Source organism: Enoplosus armatus, chromosome 14, assembly GCF_043641665.1.
Source record: "Enoplosus armatus isolate fEnoArm2 chromosome 14, fEnoArm2.hap1, whole genome shotgun sequence".
In the NCBI taxonomy this organism is placed as follows: Eukaryota; Metazoa; Chordata; class Actinopteri; order Centrarchiformes; family Enoplosidae; genus Enoplosus; species Enoplosus armatus.
In genome coordinates this window covers 12,591,733-12,603,775 of record NC_092193.1, presented here as the reverse complement: position 1 = coordinate 12,603,775, position 12,043 = coordinate 12,591,733, and positions in this window count along the sequence as shown.

Below are 12,043 nucleotides of genomic sequence, written 5' to 3'. Positions count from 1 at the left end.
CAGACTGCTGTGCCTCAGCTACAATACAGACTTACCTGAGGGTTGTAACATGCACATTTAATTATACAGTAGTAGATACAGTGTTACTCATTATACAAATTGTACATTTACTCCTCCTCTTTCCATTTCTTTAAATAAAAAGATTTTACAACCGTTTTGAAAAACTCTAATAGACTCACTCAAAAGATTTGAGTGCTGCGGATTAGAACAGTTCCAGAAAGAAATTTTTAGAAACGGGAACAGGGTCTGAACATCTGTCACAGGAGTTTAATTGGCAAGGGAAAACACCCAGCTTCTTCTAAATGAAAGAGGAAACATTCATTTCTTTACTTAATTAAACATGAAAACATTCTTTCTTTCTTCTAATTAAAGATCTACTGAGCTGGCCAACTGAAGTAATCTCAGGTGTCTAAACGTCTCTCCACACTTCATTTCACTTCTTCTTTTCAGTGTCATGCCAGCACCAGGAGAGGGGTCTGTCACTGACTATTTGTCTGCTCAAAACAAATGGGGGTGGGGCAACTTAACGGTGGTACATTGATGTTCGGGGTGTGTATTTTTAGTCAAGAAAACTAACACAGAATGGTACAAAAACTGAGTGCAGATGGACAGTTATGGAGAGATAGCAGTAAATGTTATACAGATGCGGTGGTGGAGCAAGCAAGTTGGAAGCAAGGCCAAGTGACAATTGAGAATAAAGTGAATATTATGGCCTTCATCAGCAGATGGAGTTTGCCCAGTTGTCATGGAGAGTGAAGAAGATTTAAAAATAAATAAATACCTCATCAATAAATCCAACAAATATAATAAGAGGTAAGCCATTAATAAACATATGTAAATGCAATTAGTATGATCAGAAATACATGTTTTAGACATGTTTACATATACTTTGTACGATTAGAAATCATTCATTAACTGTTTATGCACCATTTATAGATAATTATTGACAAATATGTTTGTAAACTACTTATTAATGGTATATGTGGGGGGTTAAAGTAAAGTGTTACCCAGAGGCGCAAAGAACATATTTTCTGAACGTCAGAGATTTTAGGTACTTGTTTTAAATGACAAAGATTTAAATGTAATGACACTAATCATATGAATGTCATTTCAATCCCACAGTGGCTTGATGATGCCACTAATTTGCATGCAAAATGAAGAAAGTGAATGCAAACTCAGGAACAGTAATGCTACGTTAAAAAAACACATCCTGTTTCTCCTGCTCACTTTCTCGCTTCCTGTCTCTCTCTCACACACATACATGATTGCACACATTCACACATATGATTGCATAGATAAAAACAATAACCAATTTAAAACATGAGATCAGCAGGATCTTTAGGGAGTAATGTGCTGCATTTTGTTAGCAAAACACAACTCTGTATTTGCTGTATTTTCTTGCTTGTTTTACAGTGTTAAATGAATTCCAATGAAAACACAAAGTGAGGAAGTGGTAAGCTGGCTTGCTTCAGCTATATTTATTGTCTACATATTTGATTGGCAAGTAATTCAACAGTAAAAAACTGTTGGCGCGACAGTACTGCTGCATCAGTAAGGGTAAACGGATGCTGCAGTACAGTCAGCTTTTGGTAATATTCAAACACGTATAAACCGACAGACATACAGATGTAAGTGGACAGAGATAAAATTGAATCCCAGCTCAAGCTCAGGTTTTTCTTTGGTTTTTCATATTTTATCAAAATGAAAACCAAAATCTCTTCCTTTGAGTCACATTTATTGAAGAGCAATGAGAGCATCAGGCTGACACTGAAAGTATGAATGTTATGCCAGACGAATGAGAGCCGGTGCTATCCTGTGCTTGTTAAGTAGTCTTGGCTCAAAACAGCCTCGCCGTCAGCCATTCAGGAGGTGGCCTTCATGGCAATTCCACACATATTTATAACTAAGAGCTAGACTGTTCTGTTCACTGCAACAGCAAGACAGTAAGGGATCTTTTTTTTTTGTAGTTGCTGGTGAATGTAAAATATTATGGATGATAATAATAATAATGGATGAAGCTAGTATGTGGACCTTGAGTTCAAATTATGTCGTCAAACTACTGCTTGTATGGTGAGGAACGAAGTTTCACTAACAATAACTGGCATACCTGACTAAGACATAAACACAAAATCAAGCTAAAAAGCAAAGGGTTGAAACGGCTGTCGCTGTTGACAGATATCTGAAAAAGGCGTCTCTGTGCACCAGTAGCATTCCCCTGACAACACCTACTGTACTTCTCACCAGGTAATCAAAACAGTAAATGTAAAAGTTGTCATGTACTTGGTAAACTTGATATAGGTTGACCCATTTCCAATTGTTAGCAGTTTTAAGTTGTACTTTCTCTTAAGAAGTATGCTAAAAGAAAGTACATTTAAAGAAAAACAAACAAAACAAAACCCCCAAAAACAATAATACCAACATGCTGAAATGTATTACATGTACACACAAACATATTAAAGTTCTTGTGTTGGTGTTGATGTACAATACTGCACAATGCAAAATGTAATGACAACCATGACACAATGAAAAATATGCTATGTGACGTTTTCAGATTTGAAATAATTGGCAGTGGTGTTAAAAATTCACCTGTGAATGGTGCGTCTCACCTCTGCCTCCTCTGTCCAGGTCTCCGTGGTGGAGAGGAGGTCATGCTGCTCAGGTCTATTCTGTCCACACTGTCTGAGCACATTGACATTAGTATAAAATGCTAAGAAATAAGATACACGTTATAGACACTGAGTAATGATATGTTTCAGCTGGTGAGGCAGAGAGCAGAAACAACGAGAGGATGAGCAGCAGGTGTGCAGAGACACAGAGGACTCCTAGTGGACAGGTGAGGAACAGCAGGGTTAGAGTGGAGACTAGAGGACATGATTTTATTATAGCAATCAGCATGTAGCTAAATTACTTTCTTTGTTGTGGTTCTGTTTCTCCAGCAAAGGTCACCTGCTTTTGTACGTCTCCACAGTGGGGCTGTTTTTAGCTTTTCACTCCCTGTTCTTTCTTTCAGGTGTGTTAATTTAATGCATTTTGGAGAACAGGCCAAAGTGTTCGTGTTCAAACAGAGAATAAAATATTATTAATAATTGTGCCTCCACACTTCCCTCTATTTCATCACTTATTTTTGTCCCCCACATCCACCATCCGCAAGAGACACAAAAAGCAAATTAGGTGGCCGATACAATATGGTCAAGGTGTTTCCCACAGAGGACTCATTTCTGTTTAATTCAATTAATATGTATTTAAGAAAACCTTGAATAAATTGTTAGTGCAGCCAAAAGCAGCAAGTGCATCAGTCAGTATGTGTCTGCGCCTGAGTGTGTGTTCATGCACTCTTATTATTTTCCTTATCTATTTCTAGGATCCCGGCTTTTACAGGGAGTAGTCAGGGGTTAGGCCTTGGATTTGGGATTATCCCCAGGTTTAGGCAAAGGTTATAGCCTCTTTGTGAGAGAATGTTATCTTCATCTTTAAACTAATTGATTAATTAAAATTAAATAACTATTGTGGCAAAGGTGTCACCCACTCAGACCTTTAGGTGTCACCAGCATTATAAATGATGTTACATCGTTCTTATAGGAGCTCTTTGTCAGCAGCAACATCATTAAGGGAAGGTCCTCAAAAGTGTTTGTGTCAGGAAAAACAATTATCAACAATATTAAAAGCTCAGGAGAAACACTAGAATACTCTAGGAGACGGGCTTTGTGTGGGTGTTTACATGTGTTTACAATGCATTTTTCTTGAGTTAATTAGTTTGCACTGTTTAGGCTGACAGAGAACTGCATGTATAGTTTCCACTTGTGTGTCGGGGGGAGAAACCTGCATCAACCAGCTGGTAAACTCACATCCAGTTAGTTTAGTAACAGTACAAACATATGAAATAACTTAATATGATCATATAAAAACAATTGGTCCAAATAATATTCATTACACCAGAGAATTCTGTCTGCACACAAAGAAAAACATGTTCAAGTATATTATCAGGCATTATTGTTTATCATATCTGATAACAATCTGTCACCTCCGCTGCTTCACCAAAGTGTTCTTGGCGTTGTTCTTAGTCGATGCGAGTACGCACACTGAGACACACTCAGAGGCGTCACTGCACTTGTTTTCACAGAAATTGATCAACTGCCGGGTTGTTTTACAGAGACAAGTATTCTTTATCATTTACATCTACAGTGTATCACACACTGGTAATAGTGTGTTACACCTGTGAAGGCAAACAAACCCACTGCAGCTGTTCAGAAGTCCTGACTGGATCTGCCCAAGGAGCTTAAGCTGCTACATCAGCATCATTGATTGAATATATTGTTCAAAGTCTCTTTTACAGAGTTTCTCTTATATAATGAGCTTTTATTCCTTTTCTTGGTCTCTTATGTGGTTGTCTTTTGACGTTCTTTGCTGTGCTTACATAGCTTTTTTGCTTTTATTGCTGTTATTATTTACTATATTCATTTCCTCTTTGGTAAAGCACTTTATAACTGTCCTCTAAAAAGCGCTAGCTACATAAAAAAGATAAATATGCTCAATTGTAGAGAAGTCTCGGAGCAGAGGGAATGAAATTGGATCAGACTGTGCTCAGCCTTTGATTGGAGTGAAGGACAGTACACCAGTTTTCAGCTCCAGCTCTTCTGAGCTGGCAGCGACTGTCACTGACTGTCTGACAGCGCAGCCCACTGCTGCATGTTTTATCTGCCTGCTTGTGGCTCAGTGTGCGTTATATCCGGAGGTATGTCATTTCTTTTGGTGGCCTGCAGATTTAATCCCCCTCTTGCTCAGAGATTGGTTCTCTCTCTTTTCTCTGCCCTCAGAATAAAACCCTGAAAAACCCTCAAATTTTTCCCCAAACCATCACGCCAGAGTTTGCAATTAAACCACGGTTATATATGTTGTAATTTCCGGATTCTCACACTGAGCATCTCGGACAGTATTCAGAATCAGAGCAGTAGCTTTAAGTTGCTCTCCGTGTGTTTACACACAGAACAATTTACAGCAAGATAGAAAAAGACACACAGCTAAAAACAAAGATAGGAAAAATAAAAAGTTATCTATAACGTACATACAAGTAGGAGAAAAAAATAGATGCATATATAAATATGTATAAAGCAACAACAACAAACAATATCTATATAAAAGTCGAACTGAATACAATAGTGCAAATAAATATTAATGTCATAGGTTAAGTAGGTGGATATGTGCAGTATTTATACATGTCTACATACAGTATATACTTTTTGTAATACTGCTTCCTTAAGTGAAAAGATGTTTTTGACACCCTTGTTATTTATTGTGCGTACTCATTGTCTGACAAGAGAAAATCACACGCACAACTTCAGATCTCAGACGATAAAAACGTTTGCAAAAGTTTGTAACACTGAAAAAGCGCTGAAATGATTATTTAGATCTGTAACTCTGTCTAATCAGAAAACATGGGGACAAATCAGCTCCACTGAAGTGACAACATTCAGCCTGTATGTCGGTGTGTGTTTGCTTTAATGCATGTGTGTCACCTTGTGTATGTGTGTGTGTGTATGTACCTGTCTGCGCAGGTTTCTATGCAAATTGAAAAATCTCAGACTGTGTCCAATTAAAGTGCTTCCTCTCTGCGCTCCTGCTGTGTTTCCCTTGAAGTCCACAATGTTGACAGCAGCTGCAGAGGAAGAGTTTTTCTCACACAATGACTTTCACAGTTGTTGACTTCTCTGGAAGAAGCTTTTGAAGTTTCCTTTTTGTCGACTTGGCAACTTCTCAGCGCAGCTATACAAGCACAACCACAGATGCACTCACACAATTATTTGAGCAAACACACAAAACACAAATAGATACATGGCCACGGACACTTTTTTCAGGTTGTACTTCAGAGGCGCGAGGAGAAGAAAGAGATCGACACAAATAGAGAAAGAGTGGACGTGAGGAAGGAGGGTGAAATGAGATGAGATGAGATGAGATGCTGTCTCCTCTTCCGTGTCATCACTTGGTCTGAGGCCACACAGGACTTTTGGTTTCACCAGACGGCCATATGAGGAGCAGTGAACTGCGCTGAGCATGACAAGAGTGCTGATGGCAAACAGCAAGCAGGCGGCTCAGAGGATGAAACCGCTGACCTTTGACCCTAAGGCTGAAAAATCACGGCACCAATAACATGAGATCTGCTGCGCAAGTCACATGTCGCTGCATGATACAGCCTGATGTTACACTTTCCTGTCATACAGGAGACGGCTGTTGATCTTAAGCACTGATAACTGAAAACAATAGTAATCTGTAAAGTCATGCAAATACAAACAAATGATGTTCTGCAACTTATATAAATTCATAAAATCTGCCTCATCTATTTCATTGCACTCCTTTTATAGCTGTGTTCGAACAAGATGTATGAGATTAGCCTCAAACTGAAAGTAGGACAAAGGTAATGCCTCACCTCTCTCAGGTAGCCTATATAACAAGGGCAACGAACGTGTGACAAGTTATTTATTTATTTTTAGCTAATTAAAACTGTAAAAGCAACCAAGTACATTAAATGGAAACTATTGAGTTTATGTACAAGTAATTTTAGGTACTTCTATGTCAGGTTAGGTACTATGTCACAGGGAGATTTAACACTTTTCTTATTAATGTACTGGATTTCATGCTTCTCCTGCCACGGATATTTTAATATATTCTAACAACAACATAACAGCCAACTAGTTCCCTCTTATACTATAACCTTTTAATAACATCGACTTCATCACAGCAAGACTTGTTCCTTAGCATATATCAAGTTATGCTAATGTAATGATAACCTGCTAGCAGATTCTGCCTCAAGGCTATTATCATTTCAGTCGATATTGTGCTTTTGTGGTGCATATTCCCAAACAAATGTCTGATTAATCAAATTACACGCAAATCAACTAATACACAATGAATACAAGCCTTCAGGGCAGTTAAAGCAATATCATCATGAGACCAAAAAACATTGAATTCCCTGCAGAATCTCTCCAGATCAATATCAGCCTTTACATTTCAGAAGCAGGGCAGGTGCACAGTGTGAATCCGGTGACCTGCTGACATTCAGCTGTTCACTCCGAGGTCAGGCTGACGTGCAGAGGAGGTGGAAATGTTGAAAATGTGGATAGTTAGATGGGCCTGTTAGTGCATGTTAGTATAAGAAAAATATGAGAAATATCACAATATGTCAGCTGAAAAAAATGACTGCTGGTGCCTTGTGGAAAAAAAAGAAAGGAAAAACATGGAGGTACAGCTGTAATGCAGTTATGTTGTGCAGAGTATGTCATGTAAACTGTCCTGTGTAGGCAGTGCGGGTTAGCTCTGTCGGTTCCTTTCAGCTCTCGGTAGAAAGAGATGAGTCAATGAGTGGAGATGCAGCACTTTCTTGCTCGACTGAAAGGTAGACTCCCCTGTGTGAAACCTCTGACTAAACCAGCTTTAAACAGCAAACCAGTGAGTGTGTGTGGGAAGAGGTTGTGTACAGACAGGAAAACCTTATCCGAACAAATTCACACATGAATCAAAGTATATATTGTCTCTATATACTATACACGTATATATATATATATATATATAAAGCTTTAAAATCCCCTTTCAGGTTTGGTTCAGGTTATACACATGTTTGGCTGATGATCTGGCTGTTGTCTTGGGTGCTTGCTACAAGTACAGACAACACAACAAGACAAATTGGATCTATCACGCTCTCTGCATGACAAGACAGGTCCCTGCCATTTCATTTCCCCTGAACAGGAGGTAAAGCGATGATTTATAAAGTTATTAGCATACATCCACTATTAATATGTCTATAATGTTGAGTATTTCAGCTGTGTTTATCCAATGATTTAAAGGCGGAAATAAACCCTCTCAATCATCACTTGTGATTTTCATATTTTGCTGTGTTTGTATGTAGCCCCCAGCCAATAACATCGGCGGGACCAAATCCTACTCATTCTCTATTAAACTGCAAGCAAGTTTATTTTATTTGCTCACCACCAACGAAGCTTTAAATATATCCCTCTAACATCAGTTTAGTGGTTGCTAACCTGTCCATCTGTCTTCTGCTTAAATTAGCTAAATTAATGACGATGAGCACAAAATTGGAGGATGAGAATAAAATTGGGAGGAATTAAAGTCAACTCAATGAAAAGAGAGAGAGGAGAGGAAACAAGAAGAAGAGAAAGGTAAATAATGGAAAAGGAGGAAGAAAAGGGGATATAACTTAGCTAAAAAACAGTTTATATGATACAGTAGGAGCAGGTTAGGGAAGGAGGAGATAAGACACAGAAGATGAGAGTTTAAGGATAATATGAATGACAGGACAAGTGGAATAAGAAAATGAGAGGTAAAGACAGATAAACAGGGTGAGTAGGTGCAATACAAAACAACTAAATATACATTGATGTAACATGGACAAGTTCTGAATCACAAAAATACATTTTGTGCAACAACATCCAACCACTGAAACTGATCACATCCTTCCTTGAAGAGTAGTGATTTGATCAGTCAAGTCTACTGGACAAGCAGGGCTGTTGGACACATCGCCAGTGTACTATGTACTGTGTGTGTGTGTGTGTGTGTGTGTGAGAGAGAGAGAGAGAGAGAGAGAGAGAGAGAGCAAAGGGAAAGGGAGAATATCAGAAAACATATTGGAGAGGAAAAGACTTGAGAGCAACATGAATGCCTTTCTGAGTAGCTTAGTGATGTGCCAGAGGAGAGAGCTCACAGAAAATAATTGGATTTCATTTTGGTCCGCAGGAAGAAAAAAAAAAGAAAGCCAAAAAAAAAAAAAGATGCATGCCGTCTCCTCGGAGCTCCTGCTACAGGTATCATAAAGGCAGAGAAATGTCTAAGTCCCTCGAAGAATTCATGTGGTACAACAAGCCCAGAAAGAGTAGAAATCTCTTCCTTTTGATAACAGAGAAAATCCCTTAGTGCTTCATAAGAAATGCCCTTTCCCTCTCCACACAGAGAAACAATGATATAGATGTTTTTTGGTGGGTATTACTGAAGCTGTATCACCAAAAAATGAGTAAAAATGAAATAAAGGCTGGCCACTCCACTGGTTCAAGTTTATGTTTTAATGTTACTTTAATGTCAAATCCACAGGTCCTCAGTTCTGTTGACTAATTCATCACAATAAGCTGTTATTTATTTCAACACCTGTTGTTTACTTTGAGAGCAGGCCATGTGGTGAAGTAGCGAATTAGTATGCATTGAGGATTTCTACATTAGCCGGCACGTTGTAATGATGCCCGTAATGATGACAAGATAGTCAGAACTGAAACATCTGCATCAGGAAAATGTGCTTTTCTATTCAAAGCATCCATCTGGAATGGTAATTTATATTATTCCTCATCACTCATATAAAGTTTTATGTTTCCAATATCTGTACATCTGTAACACTGGCGGCTTTAAAAAAGGATCAGATTCGATGCAGCAGAGCCAGAGATGTCGTCTTTTTTATTCCATACATTCCTCTTCCTTGTTAAAACCTGGCATCTACCATTACCCACAATGCAACTCGAACAGCGGTCGGGTGTGCTATGCTAGCAGCGGCTAATGTTGCCTCAAGCCGTTAGCCTTAAGCAGAGATGAGGAGTGAACTAGAGGTCTGGGAAACTCTTTTTTTTTCATTTTCAAACTTGTAGACTTCAGACCCAGACTTCACACAGCTCCCTCTGGAGCCACAAAAAACTATACAACTAAACATGCAGTAGTACTCCCCAAGACCTGTAAACAGACTTTGATGAGTAACGTCTGTGCAGTTCCCCTTTAACCATGGCCGTGATCTTTCCAAAACCTTAGTTGAGTAGTTTTTTGTCTGTTTGTTTGCTTGTTGTTGGCTAGTTTCTTGCTCAGAATTAGATGAGAAGATCCTGTCTGTGCGTTTCGTAGCTCAAGCCGACTGCTGGTTAGCTTAGCATAAAGCCGGAAACAGGCTCTGTCCAAAAGTAACAATTGGACAATTGGACATTAATTGGGCAGAGCCAGGCCAGCTCTATCCCCCTGTTCCCAGTCTTTATGTGATGCTAAGCTAACCAGCTGCTTTAGCTTAATTTTAACCATGCAAATGCGAGAGTGGTATCAATTTTCCTATCTTACTTTTGGCAAGAAAGCAAATAAGTGTATTACCGAAAATGTTGAACTATTCCTTTTAACCTATCTGTACCTGAACTACTGTGGTGGTGGATCAAAAAACAGTCACATGAATCATTTTGTCATCCTGCTGGTAGAAGCACCAGATCAGAAAGTGCTTAAATACACAATGCTGACAAACTGCCTATCTTGTTGTTTAGTTAGAAGAAATTATCATCCTACCAAGACACCATTGCAACTTGCTGAGTCCCATGTACCAGCCACACATAAAATATCACTTGTTACTATGAGAGCCTTGTTAAAATTAATTGATTTCAGCAAGTGAACCTGTCCTTTGCTTCTCCCTCAGAGTCCTGTGGTCAAGAGTCTGTTTTTGAACCTCTTGATAATGTTTCTCTGCCTCAGATTTACAGCTTGTTTCATCTTTGTCGTCAGACAAGTCCACATCTACTGTCGATATAAATGGCATATCATAAATATTAATGTAAATGTCCAATAAACATCAATGGGAGAGTGAATAAATCCTGCTGATGAAAATGCCCAGGATCTTAAAGAGACTATTTTCCAGTGCACAGCTGAAGAAAAATAGCTAGTTAGAGTTATAGGACATAAAGTGGCCATCTAGGGACACACACATTTTTACAGTCTATTAATCTATGAATAATTAAAGGCTCTCAGTAACCCCAGAGGAGATTACAGCACTTTGTCTTTCAATAGTAACTTGTTTAGTGTTGTACAGCACACTGCAGCCTCTATTGTCAGGAGGCTCCGAGCACAAAAAATGAACACCTGCACTACATTTTACAAACGGCAGAACAAAATAGGTCAAAAAAGAGGGTGCAAAACTCCTGATATTGCCATTGTCTAATTGGAAGCGAACGTCCAAATTCCTCTCACTTGTTATTTTTATTCCAAAGTGACATGAGATCACTTTCCTTTTCAGTTCCTTTTACCGCTGAAGAGATTTTTCATCACTTTTACACAGGAAAGTATTAAAATCACACGTCATTATTCTGTCACAATCATAATGTGGCAGGATTGATGATGCACGGATATTTTCTTTTTCCAGCTTTCTGAGCAGCGAAGAGACGTCCAAACAACAGCTGTTATTGCTGCTTTGCTTGCTTTGAGATTTCAAATGCTCACTTGCAGTGCTGGTGACAGTAAACAAGCACTTCTGCGTGCAGATGACAAAAACAAATAGTTTCCAATCTCATCAAAGGCCGGGCGAACTGAGATGGATTCAAGGCCGAGCTACTGCCAGCGTCAAGTGTCTCACAAATAAAAACACTATGTATTTTCTTCATATTAATTCTGTGGTTGGATATAAATAACGTCCTCCACTGTGACAACCTAACTCATATTTGAATCTGCTGGTTCCAATGTGGGATATGGACACTGACGTAAGGGTGGTAATGATAATGATTGTGTTCGTGAAAACAAAACAACTTACACTAAATAACAAAGCAGCAAAATAAAAAGGAGGCAATTAAAATAAAAAATAAAAACAAAGAAAATAGACCTAATAAATCATAAGAAGTGATTGGTTCTTAAAAATAAAGTACATCACCTGAACATTCAGCGCCTTAAATGTTATAGGCAAAATGTTCAAATTGACCCTAAAGCTCACGGGGAGATCGTGAAGAAAGTAATAAGTGTCCTGTCTCCTGTAATTAGATGAAATGCCTAACAGCAGCATTTTGTATCAGCTGGAGGCGGATTGACTTGTGGATAAACACAGAATAAAGGGATCGTAATTGTCCAAATGGGATGATTTTTCAAGATGGGTGATTGCAAAGACAAAAAAAGGCTGTGATCCTAAAACAGACGATATGATTCTAATACTTTAGCTTTCAAACTAAATGTTGCACCCTGAGTCTATGCAGTTTCTTCTAGACTAAAGTGGCCTTTTAAACCAAATTAAATCAAGTAAGGCTCTCTCAGACTTGGTTTAGAATAA